At 44.9% G+C, this 22,456-nt stretch overlaps 1 protein-coding gene and 1 pseudogene across 4 annotated transcripts in view; both read right to left on the reverse strand.

The window, feature by feature from the left end:
- The window catches only part of FGF13 (fibroblast growth factor 13), a 530,394-nt gene that overhangs the window by 242,114 nt on the left and 265,824 nt on the right, over nt 1-22,456 (reverse strand). The gene's annotated exons all lie outside the window — the stretch shown is intronic.
- LOC109388667 (RNA-binding protein FUS pseudogene) lies at nt 15,756-17,444 on the reverse strand (annotated as a pseudogene).

Consider the following 22,456-nt stretch of genomic DNA (forward strand, 5'->3'; position numbering starts at 1 on the left):
TCTCATCCTTACTAATGTTTTAAATGTTTACCTCCTTACCTTACTGAACCATTTCAAATCTTCTTTCATTCTCCTTCATTCACATTCATTCATTTGCGTATTTATTGCGTATTTACTACATGCCTGGAACTGTGCTGGGTACCAAGGATAAAACAGTGAATAAGAGAGACACGGTCTCTATCCTCTTCAAGCTTACAGACTAGTGGGCAAAACCAATTAAAAAAAACAGAACTGTAGTAAATATTACAAACTGAATATCAGTATCTCGACACACAGTAATGAGTCCAAAACCACTGTATCTAGACTTTTACACTATCCTCCAATTGGTCTCTAATTTCTAGCCTCTCTCTTTGCTAATCCAGCCTCCACATGTCCACCAAATTACGGATCCTAAAACACCTCATGTAAGAGTCCCCTGTAACCTTTTAAGGGCTCCCCATTTCTTACAAGACATGTCCAAACCCTCAGCCTGGTCTTCACGAGGCAGCACATGCACAAACGGATGTGCTTCCGAGTCACACACATGGATTTAAACCTGGGCTCTGCTACTCACTAGGTATGTAAACTGGAGCAGGGTGCCTCATGCCTGTAAGACTCAGTGACTTCACTTGTAAACGGGGACCACAATCACGCTCCTACATCTGGGAGGAACTCCTCGCCCTGCCTGGGATGGTTGTCCAAGCCTTCCTCTGCCATCGCTGTCGGAATGGCTCCTACCTAGCCTTCAACCACAGCTTCCGCAGCAGTACAATAGCAGACTGGATGGAAGAGTAACAAGATAACGAAGATGATGGCAAATAATGGTGACCTTCTACATCCATGATCCAATCAAACGTTCCAGGGTGCCCTCAATTCAGCTTTGCTGGGCTCAGTGATCATGGATCCCAGGCTTGGACTGGTGGTTCACACACCATCAATCCCTAATATGATGAGCAATTATGTGAGAGGGCCCTAAGGCCACATGGCACCAGATACAGGTATTAAAAATCTAGAAAGGAAACTCAGCAGTGAAGCCTCAGAGCAGCAGAGCGAGGCACGGCACACACTGCATTACTGTCACACCTCTGTCTGCTGGGAAAGCACTATTTCTACTGTGCTGTTTCCAGAAAACCTATAAGAGGCCGTCTGAAGCTGGGAGCACTCAATGATTAACCTGGGCACACCTGAGGCTCATCACTCCACCAAACCACGATGATGCCAAAGGGTGTCAGCCCTCACGACACAACTAGGACCGCTATGTTCAATCATAACAGTTTTTCATGTAATTTCAGGGCCAGGGCACCAATCCAAATTCAGATCTGAACCAGGATTATTCCCTCAGTGATAGAGGAACCCCAAAGCCCATGCTTTCGTTTATTCTGGATGAGGTCAAACATTTAGGACTCTCTGCAAAACCTGCTGGATGAGGGAACACTCTCTCAGGCTTTCGATAGCACTGCTGACAAATGGTTCCACGTGTACAAAGCTTAGCCATAACACCAGCTGCCGCTCAAGTGAAATCCCACCTGCATAAATAAATGCCATGGGATCTTCCTCCAGCTAAAAGAGGCACATTGGCTCTGCTGTTTACAAATGCTTCCTCTGACATTAAGAATAATAACAAACATTAAGATTTCCTAGTGGAGCTGGAGACAAATGATAAAAGGCAGGGTGTAAGAGCATTAGTTTATTCCACTGCATACCTTTAACTACCTAAAATCCGAAAGCTGTTTGAGGTCAAGTTCTACCTGTGTTATTCACCTCTATGTCATTAGTGGTTAGCGCAGTGTCACAGCTAAGAGTGGTTGGTCCAGAAATATTTATTGAGCATCCAGTAGGGGACAGGCCAGGCACTTGACTAGGCACCAAGCAGGTGCTCAGTGTACCTGGGGTGGGTTGAATTGATCGTTTTCTCACGCTTCCTTCTATCGAAGTGGATGTTTCAGTGCGAAGACCCTCGAGGGCCCAGCATCAGCTCTATACCTCAGTTTTTTGAGGGAGAAACACGGGGATTAGTTTGCCTTCACTCAGCCCATCCAGACTCCCTTTTTCCTCTGTGTTCTCTTACGATTTTAAAGCATTCATTCCTTTTTTTTAATAGAAGGTTCAAAGTATACTCAGAGATGATTAAATGCCCGAAATTTCTGGGAGAAGAGGAGATTCACAAGAGGGAGAGAATCAAAAAAGGAATAATCTCTTTACCATCTTCATGAACCACCAGAGCAATTTTATAGATGGAAAGGAGAGAACTTGCGTCATCTGCCTTCGGCATTCAATTGGCAGTTTGGAAGAGAAAAATGCAGCGAAGCTGTTCAATGATTCATTGTTCTCATCCTTTTCTTTTCACTCCTATTCTCTCTCTTTGGCCCATCTCAAGGGCTCAGGAGGAGACTGAAATTGCTGGGACATTTCCTTTCACCGAGGAAAGATCTTTCTGACACTTGCCTTCATATGAAGCTGGAGGGTTCTGCCTCACTTCCCTACTCCATCACAATTCCAAAAGTCAGGTTCACGGGCGTAGAACCCAGAGTCAATGGTCGCTCTTGATCTCTCATGTTCTCTAGCCTTTATCTAGTTCGTTAGTCAGGGCAAAGCCGGTTATTGTTATGCCTTGCATAAAGGAAGGGCTTACTGGAGAAGAAAAAAACAGAAAAACCTTGTGGAAGGTTTAATCAGAACTCGAAAAAACTGACCACTTGCTGGCTGTGGGTTGAGGCTGATATGTGTGAGGAGGAGAATCAGGGAAGTGGGACCCTATATTTCAACACAGTTTCCAATGTCATGGTTGTTGAGCCAATGTCAATCCCCTCGCCATGAGCAGCAGAGCACACTGCACAGGCTGTACACTGCACTCGCGTCCTACAGAGCAAGCAGCCTTGCAGGCTGGGGAATGCCATCTTTTCAGCCTGCTCCCGGAGCAAAAACCCAGTCACGTCGGCACAATTCTAGAAAAGCAGTTGCAAATATTGCCATTCTCAGAAAGTCTGGCGAAGTTTCAAGAGAAACTGAGGTTTTGGGCCCAAGGGACACATAACCCAGAGAAAGCGGCCAGAGATAGAAAGAAGTTTCATAACTACATGTCCACGGTAGGCGAAGACAAGAATGAGTTGGTTATCCTCCACCTTGGGCTACTCCAAAGAAGAACCCCCATGGAATGTATTTTTACACAAAACAGGCTGACTGTTAGCCTTTTTAGGTAAATAGTAACTGAGAAATTAATGATCACATCTCCAGAAAACTGCCTGCAGTTAGAAACATGAAGCAGAGACCTAGGCCAGCTTCTGAAGTGAGGTCATTCACTTCCAGTCAGGAAATTAGAAGTATCACAACTGTGTGTGTGTGTGTGTGTGTGTGTGTGTGTGTGTGTGTGTGTCCCCTCATATGTACATGGGCCCTGGGTTTATAATCACGGAAAGAGCAAAATTGTAGAGAGAGAAAATAGAAGAGAAGAAGAACTTAAGTTACATACGATCAGAGGTCCCATCAGGCCTGGGAAGTCAGCAAGGTTCTTTTTGCTCCTATGAGTCAAAAACCATTTTTACTCTACATTGGTGAGCATTATGAGGCCACCACTGAATGTCCGGAGGCATTGTCAATTGCACAAGCGGATCCTGTAACTAGTGCCCAAACCTCCACTAACTCAGGGTTCCCACAGGATCACACCATAACTCTTCCCAATGTATGCTTATGCAGTATCTCCGTTCTTATCCCCTTCCTATGACAAAACAGGAACACTTGATAACTCACCTGTGTCCTCCTGCTGACCTTTCCCATCTCAGTAAAAGGTACCACGTATAAACTCAGTATGGAACATGGGTTTCCTTCTGTCCAACACCTTCAATTCCAATCCATCAGCAGGTCCTATGGGTTCTACCCTAAAAACAGGTCCCAAATCTAAGCACGGATCATTGTCACTTGACCATCCCAGAACAAGCTACCAGCACTCGGCTGCTGATCTCCTCTGGTGGGTTGCTAATGTATCTCCTGACTTGCATTTTTGCCCTTTTCCACGTCATTATTCACACAATCTCCACAGCAACCCTTTAAAAACTAAAATACGACTGTGTTGGCTCTAGCTGAAAACTGTCCAATGGCTTCTCATGTTGCTTTTGAAAAAAGTCCCAACCCCTTTGCATGGCCTAGAAAGCCTTACATAGCATGGACCCTGCCCACCTTCCTGGCTTCATCTCATTACTCTCCCCCAAGGTCACTGCTCTTTTCTGTCCTTTGGACATAATCCACTTGTTCTTGCCATACAGGCTTTGCATTTCCTCTTCCCTCTGCCTGGAACAATCTTCATTCATCTCTATTCTTGGCTAAGCATTTTATGTCCTTTAGGTCTCACTGTTAATACCACATCAGGCCCCCTAACCTACAGAAGCACCCGCTCCCCCATGACTGTCTGCCTGTTCACACTGATGGACTTTCTTCAAAGCATTTAGGACTTTATGTCATTAGCTCTGCATTGGGTTACACGTTTATTGGCGCATCTCCTCACTTCAGCACGTACTGTATGTCCCTATGTATAAGACGCACCCTTTTTTGAAAAATTTGGGGTCTAAAAACTGGGTGAGTTTTATACAGTGGTTGTAGATTTTTTTTTTACTTGCATTTCCCGCTTTTTTTGCGCTTGTTTTTGTGCTCATACAACCACTGTATAAAACGCATCCAGTTTTTAGACCCCAAATTTTTCGAAAAAGGGTGCGTCTACTACATGGGGAAATACTGTCATCTCCACGTGAATAGCGACCAGGTCTGTCTCGTCCACTTCTGCATCCCCAGCATAACGTCTGGAATGTAATGAGGCAGTACGTGTGGAAAGGCACACTAAATTTGCTTCTTTTTTTTTTAATTTGGTAATTGCTCTTTCCTCCGTCATTTCAGTATTTAGCATCTGGGCTTACCCAGGCTTTGTAGTTCTGTCACAGGCCCGGAGCCCAGTGGCCACCCAACACCATTCTCTGTCATTCATTACCAGAAAACCTGTGCAGGACACTAGAGACTCACTGTAGGCAGAGATGGCCGTGCAAGTGCCATGGAAGAGGGTCACATGTTCCCCCTTGAATATGTTTCCTGTATATCCTTAGCATTCCCCTTGTCAGGAGCCATCACCACACCCATCTCCACCAGTCCCATACTCTTGTGAATCTATGAGCCTTTGAATACACAGTGTTTCCTTTCTCTCTTCATGTCTTATCCTCCTGGCAAGCTCCTAACGATCCTTCAAAATCCAGTATAAGCACTGCTGCCTCTACAAATATTTCCCTAACTTGGATTCATTCCTGTGGTTCGAAGGTAAATTAACAATTACAAAGAAACGTGATGGCTTCTCTTCTAAAGTGTAAACAACATGAGGTCAGGGACTGGCTTCTTCACATTCACATAGGGTAATGGGTTCTTTGATTCATTCATTAATTCAATTAATCATTCATTAGATATTTATTGAGCACTTACTATCAGGAAAAATTTCAGGGCCAGTACTCTTTGAACCACAACACACTCGACAATTACAGATGGGTACCTCATGTCTGCATTCCTTACTCCAGGTGAATTTCCAGTTAGTTTGAAGGTGTCAGGAGTCATGAAAATTAAGTGATTAATCCCTTGCCATGCAGATCTGAAGAATGGATAAACTGGAAGCTTTCTGAGAAAAAAATTCAAGACTGCAGTACAGAGAGATATACAGACAGAGACTCTGAAAAAAGGTTAATAGCCTGGAAAGGCAAAATGACAAACACCGACCAAAGTCTAACAGGATTCTCAGAAGGAGAGAAGATGGCAGGGGAAACATTTTAAGATATAATAGCAATAATTTCCAAGAATTAAAGAAAAAGACAGGAATCCTCAGATTTAAGAAACATACTGAGTTCCAGAAAGGATAAAATCAAACACATACAAAGAAACACTGCAGTGAAATTGTAGGACCTTGAAGAAAAAAATATTTAAAGTGACTGAAGAAAAACAAAAGATGGTCTACAGAAGAAAAATAATCAGATAGACAACAGCAACAATGGCAGCTGTGTTATTAAAGGGATGAGGGAACTAAGACATCTCTACCCAGCTAACCTATCATCAAAAAGCAAAAGTGAAATTTCAACATGTTTGGGCAAAGAAAAAACAGGTTTATTGCTTAAAGAACTTCACTAAAAGGACTTACTGGGGTTTGAAAAGAAGGCAACTGAATCCAAATGAAAAGAGTAAAATGTAGGAGAAAAAGACAAGCAAAAAAAAGTTGCTGGTGAATCTAAATGGACACTAAATGTAAATAATATAAGAAAATGATGGCTAATGGACCGAGTGTGAAAACAAGGCAGGACTAAATACTGATAGACCATCATTTGGTACATGGTAATTGAGAGATCAAGGTTAAAAACAGTCTAACTAGCTTACAATCCTTAGGACCACAGTAGAGAGACTGAATAGCTTTAGATTTGTTAAGTTAATCATACGTCTTAATATTTAAAGGAAAACCAGTAAAATAACACAAACACTAAGGGAGATATTTTTCTCCATTGTAAGTGTTCCACTGTTGACGCTGCAATCTACTTTTCCCTGATGTCTTGCTACTATCCAAACATCTTAGCCTGTTGAGTTTTAGATTTAACGATGTCAGACATTTCTGTTAGACTATTAGAGCATGGCACGCGATAATAACTGTTATTTTGATGGTTATACCAAGGGATAAATGTGGCACCTGTTTTGTGTCACACGTGCCAATGTCCTTAATGGGGCCTATCAGCTGAAAAACAAACTGAGGGAACATTTCGCTTATTACAGTATGTAACTGAATCTCATTCTCATCTCATCTGCTCCTTGTTTTCTTAAGAAAACCATCCCCCCGTTTCTAACATGATTCCATCACCCCAGCTTCTCATCCTTTCCACAGATACTATGGCAACTTCATATTAACTAGTCATTTCAGCCTTCTATCCATGAACTTTCTACCTGTTTTGGCGGGAAGAAAGTTGATGAAAGGGAGCTCAACTTCTTCCCCATCTTTCTGCCTAGGCAACAACAAGTAGGAAGAATAAAAGAGATACAGAATGATAAGTGATTAGAGCTCTACATAAGAAACATTGTGGTAGAAATACCGGGGGTGCCAAAAAATGTATACAAGAGGACACTTGGGTCAACGTTGCTCAAGCAGTAGTTGGCCATCATCAGAAGTGTCTGGATGCTGACGGGAACCACTCTGAGCACCTCTTGTCATTGCAGAAGTCAAATGTGAGCTGTATTCATCTTTTGTTTTCAGTATATAATGAGTATTACAATGTTAATACAGTTTTTTCCTTTCTTAAAATGTGTATACATCGTTTTGGCACCCTCTGTATTTACATACCTTAAATACATATTTTCAGGCAATGGCTTTTGGAAATCTATGGAGAAATTCTGCATGTATTTGTTAATGGATTCTGGAGTTAAAGCAAAAAACAAATCATATGTAGCATTACCTAAATCACTGAATAAAAATACTATATCAGTTATAGGTGCCTCTGAGGGACCCATCACCACATGTGATTAAACACTCCTAGTTTAAGGACACACATTTTATCAAAAGAATCAACAGACAAAAAAGTTATGAGTCTTACATAGAAAAGAGAAGCACTTGATTAAAATCTGAACTCAGAGAACTGGATTAACATAGAGTCAACTTTTCATTATCTGCTATATTCAGAAGAAAGCTTAAATGATGATCAATTTCACAGAAGGTGAGATCTGCTACTGTTTCTGGGAATGGTGAAAAGAAAAAGCAGAAAAAAAGTCTAGTTCTCAGTGCATTTCCAGTCGCTACCAGTTTAAAAGCAGCTTCATAACTAACAACAGGAAAAAAAAAAAGACAAAAAACAACAACCAAAAAAAAACCCCTAGTTACCGGGAAAACCCGCTCTCCAAATTCCCATTACTGAATATGCCAACAGTCAAATTTTAATGTTGATACACAGCTGGAAAATGTTATTGTAGAACAGAGACAAGAAAACTGACAAGTCTGTAAAAAATTAAAGTGCCAAATTAATAGGGACTAATAAAACTATTCTCCATGAGCTAAAAAGCCACCAGCCCCGTCTGGGGAAACCCAGGGTCCTGGTGCAGTAAGGCCCAGGGCTGTATAACTGGGTATAACCCAGCTCCCTGGAAGGTTAGAGAAGTCCTCTGAGGCTCCCCCCACCGCCCCGTATCTCACCCACATTGCAGGTCAGGCTGAGAATTTGTCTCAAGTAATTAAAGCGCCTGATTTCACACGGTTTGTACTTACTTTCATAAAATGGAAAGGCATGCTCCAAGTGGCTCTCAGACTGCATCACGATCCTTGCTCCTTCCAAACAAGATGGCCCCAAACCCAAAACTAGTACGTCAAAATGACACTGGCTTATGTCAGGATTCTTTAAAGACGGTTACATAAAAGTAGCTCACATAAGGTTTTTTTTTTTTTTCTTTTTTTGTTTTGTTTTGTTTTCTTTTCTTTTAGCTGAGCCATCCTGCTACCTATTGGTAGCTTAGCGGCTGCTCAGCTCGGGCTGGCATCGAACCGCTGTTGCTCAGAGCTCAAACTCTTGAGCGAGCTCTTAACCAACTGAGCCACTCGGCCGGCCCCACACACATAAGGTTTTAAAGAGGAATTTTGCAGATTCCAGAAAGACACTGATTTAGTCTGTACTGGGTGCAGGGAACGGGGTGGGGGTGAGGGGGGTTTCCAAATGAAATAAGATCAGAATTGCATTGATATTTCTGGCAAGGAAACAAGGTGAATGGTGTAAATTGAATTATTTGGACCATCTATTATCCTCTGCATACATGTGTTGAGTACCTGGCAGGTTCTAGGCAGTGAGAAAATACAGGCATTCAAACATAGGGCCTGCTCATCCAACATACTACAGCACTGGTTTGCAATCAGCAGTGGCCGCACAGTAAGACTTCTGTAATTCGGTGGGGTTTGATCTTAGGTGCACCTTAAAATCCCCTTGGCCTTTCTCCCAGACATTCTGATTGACGTGGCCTGCAGCAGAGCCTGGATGGGAGTAATTTTTAGAAGCTCCCCTAACTATTTTTTTAACTTTATTGGGGAACACTGTATTTTTCCCAGGACCCATCAGCTCCAAGTCAAGTTGTTGTCCTTCAATCTAGTTGCGGGGCGGGGGGGGGGGCGCAGCCCACCATCCCATGCGGGAGTCGATCCAACAACCTTGTTGTTAAGAGCATGCTCTGTAACCAGCTAAGCCATCCGGCCACCCATCTGCAGCTCAGCTCAAGGTGCCGTTTTCAATCTTAGTTGTGGGGGGTGTAACCCACCATCCCATATGGGAGTCAAAACAGCAACCTTGTTGTTAAGAGCACGCACTCTCACCAGCTGAGCCCTCCGGCTGCCCACCGGCAGCTCAGTGGCAACTCAGCTCAAGTAGTTGTCTTTAATCTAGTTGCGGAGAGCGCAGCTCACTGGCCCATGTGGGAATTGAACCGGCAACCCTGTTGTTCAGAGCTCACGCTCTAACCAACTGAGCCATCCAGCTGCCCCTAATGGATTTTAATAAACAGCCAGGGTGAAAACTCCTGAGCTAGCTGGATTAGAGACACGTGCTGCCTAAGAGAAAAAGTCACATGGGTTACCTTAATTCCTTGATGATTTATGACCTGAAATGATGGAATATACTGAAAAGTAAAACTTGGTCAAAGATAGTTTTCTCTCTAATGTGACAGGAATCCAAGTGTCAGGGGTTTGTACTTCTATTAGGGATTTACTCATTATCAACAAATCAATCTGAACTACTGAAGAGTACTTTGAAATCTCAGTCATTTCATAAAAGATCTAGGTACAATTGTGACCCAGCAAGAAGGAAAGGAAGAAGAATGGCTGAGAAAATCTGTTAGTGGTTTGAATACTGAGAAGGAACCTAGGTCCAGATTACATCAAATGGCACAAAATTTCCCTAAAATCTGGGATTCTTGGTATAGGGAGCTGACTGAACACCGAATCCATGGAGTAGATGATGCTGGAGCCTGCCCTGGATGCACGGCAGTGACCTCTAGAATCTTGCATGCAAACACAGTTTCTCTCTCACTTAGGTGTAGGTCTCCTCTCAAAGTAATAAGGGAACTCTTTAACTGGCTAACTACAATACAAATACAAGATAGAGACTTTCATTTTCATGAACACAAGATAATGATGTGACTACCCTGACGATGGATTGTGACAGGTTGTAGCTGTGTGGATAAGCTCTACTCCGAGTGAACATGAGACTCAATCACTCCCCTGATCAGCATGATGACAGCACCTGGGAGGCCACAGACTTCCGTGAGCCTCTGAAGGAGCCTTGGGGACTTTGGCATATTCAGATAAACATCAGGGGTGCAAAAAATGTATACACATTTTAATATAAAATCTCCTAAAATGTGTATACATTTTGGGGGGACCCTGTATATACATGCCTTGGTGAGCTCAGCGAGCTGCTGTGACTCGGTGTGGTGTTTTGTTCTGATATGATTTTGTTGCATTTTATTTTGGGAGGGGGAGTACACACAAATTGCAATTTCATGAATAACAGTGACTAAAACAATGACTAAGAGGCCCTCACACACTCTGGCTTTGTAAACCACTTTAGGTCAGGAGATGGGGTTGTCTAGACCAGGGATCCACAAACTTTTCAGACGGAAGAGCCACCAGGGGTCAGCAAACTGTGGCTCGCGAACTGTGGCTCTGAATCAAAATTGAAAATGAAAATAAAACTATCAGTTTCATTTATAAAATTTTTACAGGATATTAGTCACATAATGGTGATTATGTAAAAACATATTTATGGCTCTTGAATAATTTTTAAATTGCTGTGAGGGACAGGATTGGCTCTTCCAGGAGTCAGCAAACTTTTGAGACGGAGCATACCCAAAGAGCCGCACATGGCTTGCGAGCCGCAGTTTGCCAACCCGTGGTCTAGTAGGTCTAGAATGATTGTCCCAAAGCCCCGGTTCACCCTGTGATCCCAAGGTCACAAAGGCAAGTCACTTAACCCCCAGTGCCTTAAATGCAAAATGGGAAGGACAGCATGTACCTCACAGAGTTCTGTGCGGATTAAGCGGGTTAATGTGCAGCATTCAATAATTATCCACTGGTACTGTTGTTGTCAATGTCATACTCATTGTCTTGTTAATATTAGGTTCATTCATTCATACAACCAATAACTTATTTAACATATAATTCCTAGCTCCTGCCAAGTGCTAGGCACTGTGCTAGGCCCTGGGGACCCAGCTGTCAATAAAAACAAGTCCCTATTTCCTGGGGCCTCACATTCTACTGGTTGACACAGATAATAGAAAAATTAATAAACTAATAAAAAGCAGATTGTCATGTAGTGATGTGTGCAGAGAAGAGCGATCATGCAGAATAAAAGGAGAGTCAATGACAGCAGTGGCTACTTCAAAAAGACTGCCAGGGAAAACTTCACTGAGGCTGACGTCTAAGCAGAGACTTGAGGTTTCAGTGTTCCCGGCCAACCAGGCTACCTCTATGTTTTCTAATTCAATTGCTCACAGGTTCACTTGGCCCTAGGCTCTGTCTCCTTTCTGCGACTCTCACGTTTTGATTGCCCAAGGATGTGCGATGACGCTGACAGCATCGCACTGAGGCAGGCAAAAAAAGTCTCATCTGCAGCCCAGCTATGCAAACTTGACTGTGAAAGTCTGGCAGATCGTTATTCTGCCTGCCCATTCCTAAAGAGGAAGCTGCTACCTTCCACTCCCCCTGCCCTTTCTAAAAATAGGTGGCTGCTTCCGTAAGGTGCTGTGTAACAAAGACACTACATGGCTCTCCACACTGCTTATTTCCTGAGTCAAGCAGGTTAATATGGCAGCCTTGGCTTATGCCTCCCCAAGGAATTGTGGCCAAACAGCTGGGCACGCAGGAAGTGGGTGCCTCTGTTAGGAAAAGCCATGGGGGAATTTTGTAGCTCAGCTTAACTTGGGGAGCAAGAGTGAGGGGGAGTTCTACCATTTCCCAGTGCACAGGATGCTACAGCATCACTTCCATGCAGGCAGAATGGACTGGAAGGACCTTATGGCTGGTATCAGTCCCCCTCAGTCAAATTTCTACTAGCCTCTCCTCCCTGTTCCCTCACAGACTGATACCAAGACTTTGGACCAGGAAGAGAACAGAGTTAAATTGCACAATGCAGCTGGAGTTGTAGCAATTCAGCTGGGGACAGAGGACAGAAGCAAAATGCCCTGCGGACTGGGCATTGCATTCCTGACATTAACAAACCAGTAGGAAGCATTCCACTTGGTAGTTTCATTTCCTGCTCCCTTTCCATCTGGGAAGACCACAGGCTTAGAGGCCAGGCTTCAGATAGAGGCCAGGCGAGGGAGCATTCCCTGAGGCCAGGGAGTGTGGGTGGGGTGTCATCCTTTTGGGGATCCTCCTGAGACTCTAGCACCCTTTGGGTTTTCAGCTCTGGGCCTTCCTGGTGATTTGATTTGTTCCTGATCTCATGATTGCACCTGTTTTCTTAATGAGCCATATACATTTGGGGGTTCAATGTCAGTGTTGCTTGGTTTTGAGAATTAAAACCTAACGATCATTTAGCAAATATCGAATGAGGATGCTGATTAGAAAAGGCAGCCTGAAGTGCTAGAGAAAGCCTTCCAAGTGAGGTTAGAAGCCCTGGGTTTTAATTTGTCTCCAAGTACATGGAAGAAAATGCATTTGAGAGAAGGCAGAAAGGAAGGCAATTTTACACCCAAATAATAACAGTGGACTTATCTGTGGAATGGGGTTATGGCTGGCTTTTTTCTTCGTTATTGTTTTCCATATTTTTCCAATTTTATCGAATAAGGATGTCAAATCAGAACTCTGACATCATATAAAAGATCAGGGTTAGAATCCATTTTATCATTTATTTGTGTCACTTTGGAGCCAGATGCAGTCCCTTTTTTGGCTCATTAGCTTTCTCACCTATGAAAGGAGAGGCAGAGAATGGAGGAGTAAGACTTCAATTCTAACATTCTAGGTTGCTAATGCATTTTAGGGGTAATATTAGTAAATTGAGGCAATTTAAAGACTTGGGGATGTTACCCGCACTTCAAGTCGCCCTGATCAAAGTGGCCAAGAGCGGCAGGAGCTAATCCATTCGGAAGGGTTCTGACACTCATTCCAAGAGCTGGCAGGTGCTGCTATTATTCTGTATTTGCTTGGGAGTCACAGTCAACCTGATCTTGGGCCTTCAAGTGCCACTGCTGCCGAAGTGTGGGATTAATAACAAACTATTCATAACATCGGCCTTCAGCTGAAGCAATTTCTTTATTTCAAATCCTGCCTCAGAGAGTTCATCAGAAACTTATAACACAGTACATCGATTATCACATTTAATCCTGACAACCACACTATTAAACAGGAAGAGTGTTACTATCCCCTTTTTGTGAAGGATGAAACAGGCTGAGAGAAACACATGGCCAGGTAGCAGGATGTGGACCTGTATCTGCCCAGCCATGCTACATGCCACTCTAGGGAATTGACTGAAAAAAATAAAAAATAGGAAAAAAAAGAGGGCAGCTGGGTGTGCTGGGGTCACTGAGCCTCTAGTTGTCTCTGTGAGGTTTCCCCCTGGAACTGGGCATCCTCAAGTCCTCTACCTAGAAGGGTGTGTTGTTTTTGTGCTGCTTCCTGGTTCCTGGGGCATGAAGATACCAATCAGCCTAGGAAAGCCCCTCCCAGCAACTCCCACCCTGAACTACAGGCTGGAGGCTTGGCAGTGGGTGTGGAAGATGCTGTCAACCTCCCCACATAAAGCAGGTGGCAATTATGGCAGGATCTGAGCTCCTTCATCTGAGAATTTCCCATAAGGCAAGGGAGAGGTAAAGGTGACATCCACCCCCCATGGCAAGCTCCTGGGTGTAAGACTGAATGACTTACCAGTAAGATGCTTTCAGCCTTTGCTTTCTGTGCTCAGTTCAAGGCAGTCCCAAAGTAGAGTACATCCATGCTCTAAGATTCACAGCATTAATATCGGCTTCTAACTGACATGGAAGGCCAATGGGAAGTTATTGCTTCCCAACTTTGTGCTAACACAGCATTTCTATCACAAGTGCCAAGGGCATGGCTTATGCATGCAGAGGCAGAATGTGGTACAAGAGCATCTGGATGCCCATCCAATTGGTACGAGCTCACTCGGGGACATGGGAAAAGTATTGGCATCTCTTTGAACATCATTCTCTGCATTAATGAAATGAAGATAATCTATATTATTTCATGTTTGTGAGGACTGCATGAGGACATTTCCCAAAGTATGGAGAAACTATTTTCCGGGTATGTTAATAGGTATTTGGTGGGTGTATATGTGAATCCAGGTGCACGTGACAAGGGAGAGTACCATGATCTAATGATTTGGGGAAGCCCTGGGTAAAATAAAGTTAAGTTATTGTATTTTTGGTCTAACACCACCAACTTCCCAGCCTATCATGGAGTGTAGAAGGTGCTCCAAAGCCCCATGGAAAGCTCAAGGCAGGGGAAGAGCCTTGGGAGCTTCATTCAGGGTGTGTTGAGATAAGATCAAGCTATGACCCACAGGCCATCCTGCCTTTGCCTAAGGGGAATCATAAGTCAGGAGTTGCCAGGGCTGAGAAGTCCAGCTCAAGGTCAAGAAGCACTCAGACTGGCCCCAAGCTAGTACCCAAGGCCCCCAGTCATGGTTAGGTTGCTCACCTTTGACCAACAATAGCAATCCTTAAGATAGACTAGCAGTCTCTGCCATATGCAAAGGCCATAGTATATTTCAGAAAGCAGGTGACTTTGGTGCCATGAAAGGGTTGGAGTCAGACTTTCATACAGAAAGGACAAAGGCAGAAAGGTTAGAAAGTTCGAGTAGGGGCCAGAATGTCAAAGCATAGCAACATGGAAGCATCAGCTGAAAAAAATTCTGAAATGAGGAAGCCACTGCAAGTTCTGCATGGACAGTGCTTTTCCTTCTGCCAGAACAAGATCATCTAATGAGGCATCCTGATCCTGGCTAAAGCCAAACAAACAGCTGAGACCTGAAGGAGACACGATATCTCTTAAAACAGCAAGAGAAATAAACTGTGGGTCTTTGGAAATCCAGGTGAGCATCTACCATGGCTCTTTCAAACATGGCCTCTATACATATGACTCAAGCAGTTAATTTATTCAACATTTAGAATATAACGCTATAACGACTAAGCTACACCCATTATATTTAAAGATGGCCTATGATAGCACTGCTAAGTGGCATGACCAGGATCGACATCCACGTCGATCTGATTCCAAAGCCTGGGCTGTTTCATTTACATTATGAGAGAGGCAGGTTGCTTGGTGTTCTTAAGGCTCTTGGCCTCTTTCCGAAACATGTCCCAGGGTTGGATCCTTTCCAGGATCCCACAATAGGCTCCCATGCCTGCAAGGCTACAGACATCTGTTTATTCCCACAGATCACAAACACTAGTAACCCAGTTTTTCTTTTCTTTTTCATGCAAGAAAGGTGTTGAGATGTTTGGATGCCAAACAACAACAACTTATGCCAAAAAAAGGGGAGGTTACCCCTTATCCAGGACAACCTGAAAATCTTTCAGTACACTTTGAAGACAATTTCAAACACACCTTGCCCGTGCCCACCGACAGGCCATTGCTGTAGCTGTTTTCCAGAGTGGAATGCCTTTGTCTCGTCAAACCCTGTGAGTTTTTCAAAGTCCATCTTACATTTTGTTTCGCAGCATGAAGTGTTTGTTCATTCTCCCACATCCTGGGGCATTTTGCTACTCTGAATCTCCATGGCAAAAAAATGTTTTCAACTAAAATGATGGTTTTTAATGGGAACCAGAGATATGGTTACAATGATATAGTCCGACACAAAAAGCCCGTGGGGAATCAGGAGTGGGAAGGTTACAAAATAATGAGGGTAACACTGGGTATAGATGAAAAGCTGGTCCAGCACCTCAGGAGTCAGGCTATATGGCCTATCCCTGCAATCCTGTCTGCAGGCACCCATGGAGTCCATTTTGCCAGGGCCAAAGCCACTTGGGTCTCCACCAAACCAGCCCCATTCAAAGCCCCCAAGGTCCCGACCTTGGTAGCTGCCCCGATCATAGCCTCCGCTGCTATCCCGATGACCATCTCCATAACTACCCCCCATATAAGAGCCCCCAGGTTCCCCTCCTGTGCCATCTGGTTTAGGGGCCTCACAACGGTTGCATTCTTTCCTCCAATACAAGTTCATGTTTTAATATGTAGGAGTAGAACACGTCCAGTCCACACGTCGCTGATGTCCTGCACCACCATCACCATCTCCACTGGGGAATTCTCCCGGGGGACCATCACTGCGGCCACCACCCTCCACAGCTTCTACGCCCATTATCCTCCTCGCCCTCGGCCTCTATGCCCATTGCCACCACCCATATTGAAATCTGCTTGCTGAGTAGCAACTGAGACCTTGATAGGATTCCCAGAGGATTCTTCACCATCAAACCAGTCAATAGCGGCTTTACCAGAAGTGGGTCATCAAATGACACTAATGCCTCTCCCTTCAGCTTGCCTGTTTCCCTGTGTGTATACAGATTGATCATGGGCGGTCATGTTTCTTATTTGTCTTAATAATACCAATCTGCTAGAAGTCATCAGCCACAAACTGAACTGCAACATTCTCACCCAGGCCTTGCATAAAAGTGGCATTGTTGTCTCAGTATCCAGTTCAGAGTTATGACATGATCCTTGGTCCCGAGAGCCACCAAATTTATTGAAGCCAGCAAGGTCACTTCCGCCCATGTCACCTCTAACTCCACGGTGAGCTCCACAACCTTTGGGTTCATAGCCACTACTGCTGCGGTGGTAACCACTGCCACCGCCCCGGCTGTGGCCCTCTGGGGCCTGCTGGCCTCCCCTGTAGCCAAGGCCACCACCACCACTCTGATCCTGACTGCCAGAACCAACGCCACTGCCGCCATCGCTCATGGAGGAACTGATCTTGGCTGTAGTTACCTCCAGCATCCCCACCAATGCTACTGTTGTATTGGATATGCTGTCCTTAACCCTGAGAAGGATAAGAGCTTAGCTGCTGTCCAAAGCCTTGCTGTTGGCCACCACAGCCAGAATGGGGACCACATCCCCCACTCTGGGGATGCCCAGGGTTGCTGCTCTGAGAACCGCTGTCATAAGGTCCCAAGGTGCAACTAGAAGCTGGCTGCCAGCTATAGCCAGGGTACGAGGACAGCCGCCCATAATAAGACAATTGATAAGTCGAGCCACCGCCTAACCCCCTGTGGAGCCACATCCCTATGGAGCTGGCTGATTGCTGTAGCCTGTGTTCTGTCCATAAAATAAGAACCACAGACGCTCTCGCCAAAACATAAAGTATCCTGTGACTGGCTGCAACCACCGTAACTGCTATCCATACGGCTGATTGCTTGGCTGGCAATCCAGGTGAGGAAGGGTAGGCACCATAGCTTAGGGTTGCTTGTTGGGTAGACTCATTTGAGGCCATACCGGCACATGCACAACGAGGCAGCCACACAAGATTCCAACACCATAGAGCATCAACACCTTGAGCACTCTCCATGGCAAATATTTTATCCTGGATCACAGGCAACTAATAATGTACATCTACCCTAAGCATCCCAACCATTACTGTACACCTGTCAGAGCTGCATATTCCTGACTTCTATATGCTTTGAAACACTCAGGATAATAAACACCCAGAAAAAAGACCCCTGTCTGCACAAGTTACTAACAAACAATTCCATGACGTGAATGGATATATAAGTGCCCAAGAAAGATCCTGACAGAATATCTATTTCCCCTTCCTGGGAAGAGGAATAAAAGGGAGTTAGCCTTCTAAGTCACTGAGCAAACAGCTATCTACTCTCTTGGAGATTGGTGTTTGTCTCTATCCCAGAAGTAGCATAGCACATGTCATAAAAATGTTTAGTGCTGACATAAAAAATAATAACCCAGGCAAATTCAGTCCAGAAATCTATAATTCCTTTTAAATCACTCTATTTAAGATGACAAGCAGAGATTAATCCAACGTTGATGAATGGGTACTTTCATCCCCCGGTCTGTCTTTCGCCTCATCTGCTGAGTGTACATGTTTTACTGACGCTATATTGTTTCCATGGCAGTTTACATTTTGAACTTTTCACAGTCATCTTCTTTTTGCATTCAGCATGCTAAACAAGTGTGCTTAAGTCCACATACGAAGACAGAGAGGGCCTGCCAAGTGGTGCGATGGTTAAGAGCTGGCTTGGGGGCCGGCTGAGTGGCGCGATGGTTAAGAGCTGGCTTGGGATGCCAGAGGGCCCCGGTTCGGATCCCACATATGAGGGCCAGTGACACTGCCCTCTACAGCTAAGATACTGAACAACAGCTTGACCTGGAGCTGGGCTGCCGTGAGTCGCTGGCGACGGTGTAGGCTGCAGCCCCTTTGGCAGTGGGTTGCCATGGGCTACTGTGTGTAGTCAGCAGCCAGCGTGAGCGGCCAGCAGCCGCAGTGAGCGGCCGTCCAGAAGCCGGTGACTGATCTGCCTCGCCCGGGAAGAGCGCAATGATGGTGCCAACTTGGGCCAGTGAAGCAACGTCTTCCACAACTAGACTGAAGAACAAAAGGACAGCAACTTGTCTGTTCCCCTTCCCCCAACTCCCCAACAAAAATCTTTAAAAAAAAAAAAAAAGAAGACAAAGACACAACCATGGTGATGTTAAAGGTCATCTTTCAAATCAGAGGCAGATCTGAGAACGGAACACTGACTTCAGAGACATGGGCTCTGAAGGCTTATTAATCAACAAGCCAGTTGTCCATACAAAGGAAAAGGAAGAAAAATGGAACTGAATCAGCGTTAAAAGCCTCTTCTATCAACATTTCATTATTTAATCAACTGAGACAAAGGGATTGACACAAATTGACCAAAATTGGGGAAGCCAAAGAGCAGATTAAAGAAGACAGATTCCCAGCCCCTCCCCCTCCCCTCCACACACTGTATCAAAATCATGGCAACCATGAATTTTAATAGGCTTCCAGGTGATTCTGTTGTGCACCTATATCTAAACCCATTCATTTAGGTCACTGCAAAGGTGTCAAATTTGAAGTCACACACCTAGTCTCTGTTTTGCCTTGCTATGAAGTCATCATAAAAATGGCAGTGGGGGTTAGGGGACAATGAGCATAGTTCTCAGGCACATACAGGGAAGAGGAACTCCTTAAAGTGCCCAGTACAAGTCTCTGGAGGAGAGCGTCGTGACCCATCCTCTGGTTGTATCCAGTATCTGGCCCTGACATTTCCTTAGAACATGCTTTTCACTCATATTATCCTTGTATGAGAGAAAACAAGCCCCTAACAAAGACAACTCATTCAAACCCACGACATAATGATTCCACAGCAGTAACTTGCAAACACTGTTTCATTCCATCTCAAAGGCCATTTGTAACCAGACAGCATCATTCCCTTTTAGGGGACGGACCTTGTTATGATTTTCTTCTCTTGAACCTGGGCAGTAAAGGCCTCAACTATTTTAAAACCACAGTGATAGTTGGGTTACTGTTAGCCTTAGAAAAAAAGATGATACATTACTCAAAATTACAATGATAAACATGGAAGGAAGGAAAAACAAAGAAACAAAAAACAACTACAACACTGAACAGGTAGCATTTTTCAATCATCCTTCAAAAAAAAAATGTGACTTCACAGGTTATGCCAAACTTTAATGAATTCAATAGCTCATTTGGGGGTTGTGGTGCAAAGTTAAAACTCCAGGAAGAAATAACTTAATGGAAACAACATGCCTCCATCCCAGAATTAAATCCAGACCCACCCTGAGGGAAGGCTCTCACTGCTATCCTGTTAGTATTATTTGTACTGTGCTTGAACCTGGTGTGCTAATGCCTCCTTAATGAGGGCAAGGCTACCACTGAGATAATTCCTTCCCTTCTGGGCCCTAAAAATGAAGAGAATACAAAAAGCCATGGAAAATTTACATAAGCTTTTGACCAACTTCATTCACTAATTACAAATCGATCGTCAGTCCTCTCAGAGATCCTGTTCTTGGGCTCCTCCTGAGAGGGCTCCTACTGCCACCTGAACAGCAAGCAGCTAATGGCCGAGGAAGTATGGAGACCAGGGCAAAGGGGCAGTGGAGCAAAAGCTTCCACCCACTCCTGCCCCGGAAGCAGCCATTGTCTCTCACACAAGTACCCTTCTGGGCCTTTCTGACCCACTCCATTTCCTTGAATCTCCTCCCACCATTATTAGGTGGCCACCCCGCATTGTAATTGAGGCCAACTTCCTGACCCCTGCCTGTTCTTCCCCCATCCCCCAAAAGGAAGCCTCGCCCCTCAGGCTGCATTCCCTTTTCAGTTCCCTAGGCAGCAGGGCTAGGACACCCAGGCCTCAGGGTAGATTGATCTCTGCCCTTTGGCTTTAAAACCAATCTGCCTGACAACACATTGACAGCTTCCAAATGCACTAATGTTTTCCAAAGCTTTTGTAAAGCCAAGACCTTGCTACTGTTTCAGAGCTTCTGTTGGACCTTTCCTGCCTTACAAACAGAAAAAAAGAAAAGGAGGACAAATAATCTTACTGATTTCAACCCAAAAAATGAAAAAAAAGTCATGCTTGGGTTGGGAAACTCCTGGTGAGAACTCCTCGGGGAGGACAAGAAGTGGTAGGAAAATAGCTCCATGCAAAGGCTTAGCTCCGCTTAGAAAATCCACAGTCACAACCTTTAAGGTCTCCCAGCAAATGCTGTGCTGCCCGGACCACAGCCATACCCCTTTGGCGCTCCCTGTTCCTGTGCACATGGATAGTTTTCCGGGCAAGTCCTTGCAATTTCTGCCAGCCAGTCTGCACTCTATGGCCGCAGGATCTAACTCAGCCAAGCATAGGGCAGGCTGGAGTTAGTAATTCTAGGGAGCTGAACTTTCCAAGAATAGCCCTTACCAGATAGGAGTTGGTGATTAAACACAACAGGTATTTTGTGCTCGCTTCGGCAGCACATATACTAAACACTCCAGGTTTTTCAACTCTGAGGCACGTTCTGCAAAACTACAATCCCCCCAATGAGCGAACCCCAGTTATCCACACTCAAAACTTGCTAAAAATGTACTCGATGTTGGGTTTTACATTCCGTACTTCCCTGTCTCACTTACCTACTCCAGGAATAGTGCTTCCTGGAATCACCTCCCAAATAAACCACTTGAACTCGAATCCTGTCTCAGGGTCTAGTCAGGGAGAAGCTGATATCAGGCCCTTATCATTATCACCCCCAATCCCATGAGGGCCTCTCCCCAAGCCCTGCTCCTACTGCACCATGACCGTCTCTGCTGGAAAGCCAGCAAGTCTGGGAACCTAGCTGTGGATAGCAGCCTTCCTGACCTTAGGGGAACGCTGGCTGTCTTTCCAAGGACAGCTCATACTTGCAGTTTATATGCATAAATAGTTTGAGGCTTGCTAGGCCTGTCTCAGCCCTGGCAGAGAGGCCTAGGGCATGTCTGAGACATCACTAGGATTTTGTTATCTATGATGAAGAGGGGCACTTGGTGAGCTGGCCAGAGACGTTCACGGAAGGGTGTCATCTTAAAATTATTACTCAGAGACATCCCTTAGGATTTATATGCTAAGACTTCATGCTTAGGCCTCCCAATTGGCCACTGTAGAAGATTCTCAAATTAAGGACGATACTTCTCGGTTTTGGTATGGATAACTAGGCTTCCCTGTGACTGACCCAAGTCATTTAACAGAGCACTCTAGATCTATTAGGAGAAACTTCTGCCATCGTCATGATTCCATGTGGAGGGACTCCTTTAGGATAACTCTTGTCCTCTTCCACTAGCTCACTCACTCTTCCCATGGGAAGGACTAACCAATCCATTTTATAAGTCTGGAAGAAGGAACTGGCCATATTCATCTCAAATACTTCCTTTCTCTAGGAATCTCCTTGCTGGAACGAACGTGTATTCTGGTCTGCTTGGCCATAGACCTAAGCCACGATCTCTCAACACCTTTATCATGTGTATCTTCATGAACCTCACTACTGTGTTTCATTTGGCTCAGGGCTCAGATGGAGAATGAAGGAGTAAAATTCACTCATCCACTAAAGCCTCAACTGGAGCTTCTGTCTTGTGACCATCCACTGTTAGAAGGGACTTAGACATAAAAAAAACCCCAAACCCGGGCCAACCAAGTGGCTCAGTTGGTTAAGAGTTGGCTTGGGGCCGGCTGAGTGGCGCATTGGTTAAGAGCTGGCTTGGGATGCCAGAGGGCCCTGGTTCGGATCCCACATACGAGGGCCAGTGACACTACCCTCTACAGCTAAGACGCTGAACAACAGCTCAACCTGGAGCTGGGCTGCCGTGAGTCGCCGGCAACGACGTAGGCTGCAGCCCCTGCTGCAGTGGGTTGCCATGGGCTACCGTGTGTAGCCAGCAGCCAGCGTGAGCGGCCAGCAGCCACAGTGAGCAGCCATTCAGAAGCCGGCGACTGATCTGCCTCACCCGGGAAGAGC

This window comes from Hipposideros armiger, unplaced genomic scaffold (assembly GCF_001890085.2).
Source record: "Hipposideros armiger isolate ML-2016 unplaced genomic scaffold, ASM189008v1 scaffold_203, whole genome shotgun sequence".
Taxonomy (NCBI): Eukaryota; Metazoa; Chordata; class Mammalia; order Chiroptera; family Hipposideridae; genus Hipposideros; species Hipposideros armiger.